At 52.4% G+C, this 7,355-nt stretch overlaps 2 protein-coding genes across 2 annotated transcripts in view; one reads left to right on the top strand and one right to left on the bottom strand.

Annotated features, from left to right (window-relative positions):
- The window catches only part of LOC118367991 (proteoglycan 3-like), a 150,989-nt gene that overhangs the window by 90,520 nt on the left and 53,114 nt on the right, over positions 1-7,355 (bottom strand). The gene's annotated exons all lie outside the window — the stretch shown is intronic.
- Positions 1-7,355, top strand: part of LOC127916151 (cerebellin-1-like) — a 17,528-nt gene that overhangs the window by 7,698 nt on the left and 2,475 nt on the right. The gene's annotated exons all lie outside the window — the stretch shown is intronic.

The raw sequence follows: 7,355 nt of genomic DNA, 5'->3' as shown, positions 1-7,355 counted from the left end.
CCAGACATTTCTGGGGGAATGGCCCTAGCCCTCACCCTCGGATCCAACAGGTCCCAGACATTTCTGGGGGGAAAGGCCCTAGCCCTCACCCTCGGATCCAACAGGTCCCAGACATTTCCGGGGGGAATGGCCCTAGCCCTCACCCTCGGATCCAACAGGTCCCAGACATTTCTGGGGGGAATGGCTCTAGCCCTCACCCTCGGATCCAACAGGTCCCAGACATTTCTGGGGGGAATGGCTCTAGCCCTCACCCTCGGATCCAACAGGTCCCAGACATTTCTGGGGGGAATGGCTCTAGCCCTCACCCTCGGATCCAACAGGTCCCAGACATGCTCAATGGGATTGAGATCCCATTGGCCATGGCAGAACACTGACATTCCTGTCTTGCAGGAAATTACACACAGAACGCAGTGGCACTGTCATGCTGGAGGGTCATGTCAAGATGAGCCTGCAGGGAGGGTACCACATGAGCGAGGAGGATGTCTTCCCTGTAACGCACAGCATTGAGATTTCCTGCAATGACAACAAGCTCAGTCCGATGATGCTGTGACACACCGCCCCAGACCAGGACGAACCCTCCACCTCCAAATCGATCCCGCTCCAGAGTACAGGCCTCGGTGTAAGATTCATTCCTTTGACAATAAATGCAAATCAAAACCGCGACTTGACAGTGAAGAGCACTTTTTGCCAGTCCTGTCTGGTCCAGCGACAGTGGGTTTGTGCCCATATATGATGTTGTTGCCGGTGATGTCTGGTGAAGACCTGCCTTACAACAGGCCTACAAGCCCTCAGTCCAGCCTCTCTCAGCCTGTTGCGCACAGTCTGAGCACTGATGGAGGGATTGTGCGTTCCTGGTGTAACTCAGGCAGTTGTTGTTGCCATCCTGTACCTGTCCCACAGGTATGATGTTTGGATGTACCGATCCTGTGAAGGTGTTGTTACACGTGGTCTGGCACATCCTGTCTCCCTGTAGCACTGTCTTAGGCGTCTCACAGTATGGACATTACAATTTATTGCCCTGGCCACATCTGCGGTCCTCATGCCTCCTTGCAGCATGCCTAAAGGCACGTTCACCCAGCTGAGCAGGGACCCTGGGCATCTTTCTTTTTGTGTTTTTCAGAGTCAATAAAAATGCCTCTTTAGTGTCCTAAGTTTTCATAACTGGGACCATAATTGCCTACTGTTTGTAAGCTGTCAGTGTCTTAACGACTGTTCCCAAGGTGCATGTTCATTAATTGTTAATGGTTCATCGAACAAGTGTGGGAAACAGTGTTTAAACGCTTTACAATGAAGATCTGTGAAGTTATTGGGATTTTACTGAATTATATATATATATATATATGCCATTTAGCAGACGCTTTTATCCAAAGCGACTTACAGTCATGTGTGCATACATTCTACGTATGGGTGGTCCCGGGAATCGAACCCACTACCCTGGCGTTACAAGCGCCATGCTCTAGGGTCCTGAAAAAGGGACATTGTTGTTGTTGTTGTTGTTGTTGCTGAGTCCACATACGAGATGAGTAATGTAAGATATGTAAACCTTATTAAAGTGGCATTGCTTAAAGTGACTAGTGTGTCTCTATGTAGGCAGTAGCCTCTCTGAGCTCTGTGATTGCTGTCTGATGGCATTGAGATAGAAGCTGTTTTTCAGTCTCTCGGTCCCAGCTTTGATGCACCTGTACTGTCCTCGCCTTCTGGATGGTAGTGGGGTGAACAGGCAGTGGTTCGGGGGGTTGTTGTCCTTGATGATCTATTTGGCCTTCCTTTAACATCGGGTGCTGTAGGTGTCCTGGAGGGCAGGTAGTTTGCGTTGTGTAGAATGCACCACCCTCTGGAGAGCCCTGCGGTTGTAGGCGGTGCAGTTGCCTTACCAGACGGTGATACAGCCTGACAGGATGCTCTCAATTGCCCATCTGTAAAAGTTTGTCAGGGTTTTAGGTGACAAGCAACATTTCTTCAGCCTCCTGAGTTTGAGGAGGCTCTGTTGCGCCTTCTTCACCATGCTGTCTGTATTCAGTTTGTCTGTGATGTGTAAGCTGAGGAACTTAAAACTTTCCACCTTCTCCACTACAGTCCCTTCGATGTGGATAGGGGGGTGCTCCCTCTGCTGTTTCCTGAAGTCCACGATCATCTCCTTTGCTATGTTGACGTCGAGTGAGAGGTTGTGTGTGGAGGCAGCAGACTGGAATAGAGAGTAATTGAATATGTCCGTAAACACACCAGCCAGCTGGCCTGTGCATACTCTGAGGACGTGGCTAGGGACGCCGTCTGGGCCAGCAGCCTTGCGACGGTTAACCTCTAGCGTATCCGGGAGCGTAATCATAGCCTCAGCCTTACCATAACGCAACTTTTCCTATTCATGAAAATTGCAAATGAAATTAAATACATTTATTCAAACACAAGCTTAGCCTTTTGTTAACAACACTGTCATCTCAGATTTTCAAAATATGCGTTACAGCCAACGCTAGACAAGCATTTGTGTAAGTTTATCATGGCATAATGCTATGCTAGGCTCTGCTGGCAGCAGGCAACATTTTCACAAAAATAAGAAAAGCAACCAAATTAAATAATTGACCTTTGAAGAACTTCAGATGCTTTCACTCAGGAGACTCCCACACAGTTAGATAGCAAATGTTCCTTTTTTCCAAAAATAATATTTTTGAAGGCGAAAAAACGTCCCGTTTGTTCATCCTGCTTGGCCGAGAGATCGACCGAAAAAATACTTAACTATAATACTTAAACTATAACGCCAAACTTTTTTTTAAATGAACTCCATAATATCGACAGAAACACGGCAAACGTTGTTTAGGATCCATCCTGAAGGAGTTTTTAACATATGTATTCGATAATATATCCATCGAGGCAGTTGGTTTCTCATAAGAAACGATTGGAAAAATGGCTACCTCAGTATTTTACGCAAGGTTTTCTCTGGGAGACACCATGCGACCACTCGCCCTATATGGTCTCTTACAGCCATTCTCCAATGGAAATGCCTAAAAATACGTCACAAAGCTGTAGACACCTTGGGGAAAACGTGGAAAACCTAAGCTGACTCCTAGCTCCTTCACAGCCATATAAGGAGTCATTTGTATGAGGCAGTTTTTAAAAAATGCGGCACTTCCTGATTGGATTTTTATCTGGGTTTCGCCTGTAACATCAGTTCTGTGGCACTCACAGACAATATCTTTGCAGTTTTGGAAACGTCAGAGTGTGTTCTTTCCAAAGCCGTCAATTATATGCATAGTCGAGCATCTTTTCGTGACAAAATATCTATATCCAAAAATGAAAAGAGTGCCCCTATATCCAACTAGTTAAAACATGTTAAAATGTCATGTCGGCCACAGAGAAGGAGAAGGGGGGCCTTCAGTTCTTGGTAGTGGGCCGTGTCGGTGGCACTGTATTATCCTCAAAGCGGGAGAAGATAGTGTTTAGTTTGTCTGGAAGCAATACGTCGGTGTCTGGGACGTGGCTGGTTTTCTTTTTTTCGTCTGTAACATATGTCTCGTGTCTTTGCCGTTGAATTGACACTCCACTTCATCTATATTGACATTTAGCTTGTTTGATGGCCTTGTGGAGGGAATAACTACACTGTTTACTTTCGGCCCTATTCCCAGTCCTCTTATATACGATGGTTCGCACTTTCAGTTTTGCGCAAATGCCGCCATCCATCCATTGTTTTTTGTTAGGGTAGGTTTGAATAGTCACAGTGGGTACAACATCTCCAATGCACTTCCTTATCAACTCACTCCCCGAGTCAGCATATAGATCGATGTTATTCTCTGAGGCTGCCCCGAACATTTCCCAGTCCATGAGATCAAAACAATCTTGAAGCATGGATTCCGATTGGTCAGACCAGTGTTAAATGGTTCTAGTCACTGGTACATCCTGTTTGAGTTACTGGACGATAGGAGAAAGATGGAGTTGTGGTCGCATTGGCCGAAGAGAGGGGAAGGGAGGGCAAGGGAGGGTCTTGTATGCATTGCGGAAGTTAGAGTAGCAGTGGTCCAGCGTATTGCCCGCTCGAGTGCTGCAATCAATATGCTGATAGAATTTAGGTAGCCTTGTTCTCAAATTTGCCTTGTTAAAATCCGCAGCTACAATAAATGCAGCCACAGGATATATGGTTTCCAGTTTACAAAGATTCCAGTGTAGTCCCTTGATGGCCAATCTGCTTGAGGGGGTATATACACAGCTGTTACGATAACTGACGAGAATTATCTTGGGAGACAATATGGTCGGCATTTGATTGTAAGGAATTCTAGGTCTAGGTGAACAGAAGGACTTGAGTTTCCTGTATGTTGTTATGGCTACACCATGAGTTGTTAATCATGAATACACCCCTACCCCTCTTCTTCCCAGAGAGATGTTTATTTCTATCCGCGCGACGCATGAAGAAACCCGGTGGCTGTACCGTCTCTGACAACTTATCCCGAGAGAGCCATGTTTGCGTGAACCTGTCACGTTCTGACCTTTATTTTCTGTGTTTTGTGTTTAGTTAGTATGGTCAGGGCGTGAGTTGGGTGGGTAGTCTATGTTTGTTTGTCTAGGTTTTGGGAATTTCTATGTTTCGGCCTAGTATGGTTCTCAATCAGAGGCAGGTGTCATTAGTTGTCTCTGATTGAGAATCATACTTAGGTAACCTGGGTTTCACTGTGTGTTTGTGGGTGATTGTTTCCTGTCTCTGTGTGTGCACCAGATAGGACTGTAATTTGAGTTTTCACATTTCTTGTTTTGTTAGTTTGTTCATGTGTACCTTAAAGCATTAAAGAAGTACCATGGAAAATTACCACGCCGCGTATTGGTCCTCTGATCCGTTTCGCCTCTCCTCTTCGGAAGAAGAGGAGGAAACTCGTTACAGAATCACCCACCACAATCGGACCAAGCGGCGTGGTAAAGGACAGCGACGACAGCAGCAGCAGCATCAACAACAGAGGCCACCATCACAGGACTCCTGGACATGGGAGCAGATATTGAACGGAGAGGGACCCTGGGCACGGGCTGGGAAAATCGCAGCCCCAAAGCAGAGCTGGAGGCAGCGAAAGCTGATCGGCGGCAATATGAGGGAGCCAGCACGGCAGTGCGACAGATACGAGAGGCAGCCCCAAATCTTTTTTGGGGGGCACACGAGGTGTGGTACTAAGCCAGGTAGCAGACCTGAGCTCACTCCTCGTGCTTATTATGAGCAGCGCATTACTGGTCAGGCACCGTGTTATGCGGTTGAGCGCACGGTGTCGCCAGTGCGTGTCCATAGCCCGGTGCGCTATAGGGCAGCCCCGAGAGTGCCATGCGAGTGTGGGCATTGAGCCAGGGCGTATGGTGCCTGCTCAGCGGGTCTGGTCGCCGGTACGCAGTCTTGGTCCAGGTTATCCTGCGCCGGCTCTGCGTGCTGTGTCTCCGGGCGCTGGGAGGGTGCAGTGCGTCCTCTGCCTGCGCTCCGCTCGTACCGGGCAACTGTGGGAGTGGAGCCTAGGGGAGAGGTGCGTGTAGTAAGCACTAGATCTCCCGTGCTTACCCACAGCCCGGTTCAACCTGTGCCTGCACTCTTGAGGGTCCGGGCTCGAGTAGTTGTCCAGCCTGGGGAAGTGGTGCCAAGGTTGCGCACCAGAGCTCCAGTGCTCCCCCACAGCCCGGTCTTTCAGGCTCCTCCTAACACCAAGCCTCCTGAAAGTCTCCCCAGCCTGGTAGTTCCTGTGGCAGCCCCACGCACCAGGCTGTCTCTCAGTCTCCTCCCTGCAGGTGCTCCCGCCTGTCCGGCGCCGCTGCCGGAGCGTTCCGCCTGTCCGGCGCCGCTGCCGGAGCCTCCCGCCTGTCCGGCGCCGCTGCCGGAGCCTCCCGCCTGTCCGGCGCCGCTGCCGGAGCCTCCCGCCTGTCCGGAGCCTCCCGCCTGTCCGGCGCCGCTGCGGGAGCCTCCCGCCTGTCCGGCGCCACTGCCGGAGCCTCCCGCCTGTCCGGCGCCGCTGCCGGAGCCTCCCGCCTGTCCGGCGCCGCTGCTGGAGCGTCCCGCCTGTCCGGCGCCGCTGCCTCCTGTAGCAGCTCCACGCACCAGGCTGTCTCTCTGTCTCCTCTCTGCAGGTGCTCCCGCCTGTCCGGCGCCGCTGCCGGAGCCTCCCGCCTGTCCGGCGCCGCTGCCGGGCCTCCCGCCTGTCCGGCGCCGCTGCCGGAGCCTCCCGCCTGTCCGGCGCTGCTGCGGAGCCTCCCGCCTGTCCGGAGCCTCCCGCCTGTCCGGCGCCGCTGGAGCCTCTCGCCTGTCCGGCGCCGCTGCCGGAGCCTCCCGCCTGTCCGGCGCTGCTGCCGGGCCTCCCGCCTGTCCGGCGCTGCTGCCGGAGCGTCCCGCCTGTCCGGCGCCGCTGCTGGAGCGTCCCGCCTGTCTGGCGCCGCTGCCGGAGCGTCCCGCCTGTCTGGCGCTGCCGGAGCCTCCCGCCTGTCCGGCGCCGCTGCCGGGCCTCCCGCCTGTCCGGCGCCGCTGCCGGGCGTCCCGCCTGTCCGGGCGCCGCTGCCGGAGCCCCTCAGCCCAGAGGCGCCAGAGCCCCTCAGCCCAGAGGCGCCAGAGCCCCTCAGCCCAGGCGCCAGAGCCCCTCAGCCCAGAGGCGACAGAGCCCCTCAGCCCAGAGGCGCCAGAGCCCCTCAGCCCAGAGGCGCCAGAGCCCCTGTCCCTTTGTCCAGAGCCCTGTCCTCTGTCCAGAGCCCCTGTCCCTCTGTCCAGAGCTTCTGCCCCTCTGTCCCGAGCTGCCCCTCTGTCCAGTGGGGTCATTGAGAGGGGTTGCCATGGTGAGAAAGCCACGGAGGCGGACAAAGACAATGGTGAAGTGGGGTCCGCGTCCCGCGCCAGAACCGCCACCGCGGACAGATGCCCACCCAGACCCTCCCCTATAGGTCAAGGTTTTGCGGCCGGAGTCCGCACCTTTGGGGGTACTGTCACGTTCTGACCTTTATTTTCTGTGTTTTGTGTTTAGTTAGTATGGTCAGGGCGTGAGTTGGGTGGGTAGTCTATGTTTGTTTGTCTAGGTTTTGGGAATTTCTATGTTTCGGCCTAGTATGGTTCTCAATCAGAGGCAGGTGTCATTAGTTGTCTCTGATTGAGAATCATACTTAGGTAGCCTGGGTTTCACTGTGTGTTTGTGGGTGATTGTTTCCTGTCTCTGTGTGTGCACCAGATAGGACTGTAATTTGAGTTTTCACATTTCTTGTTTTGTTAGTTTGTTCATGTGTACCTTAAAGCATTAAAGAAGTACCATGGAAAATTACCACGCCGCGTATTGGTCCTCTGATCCGTTTCGCCTCTCCTCTTCGGAAGAAGAGGAGGAAACTCGTTACAGAACCAGAGAACGTTACAATCTCTGATGTCTCTCTGG

The sequence above is a fragment of the Oncorhynchus keta genome, chromosome 35, assembly GCF_023373465.1.
Source record: "Oncorhynchus keta strain PuntledgeMale-10-30-2019 chromosome 35, Oket_V2, whole genome shotgun sequence".
NCBI lineage: Eukaryota > Metazoa > Chordata > Actinopteri > Salmoniformes > Salmonidae > Oncorhynchus > Oncorhynchus keta.
Note: the sequence above shows the minus strand (reverse complement) of the source record. Positions and strands in the feature narration are given on the sequence as shown.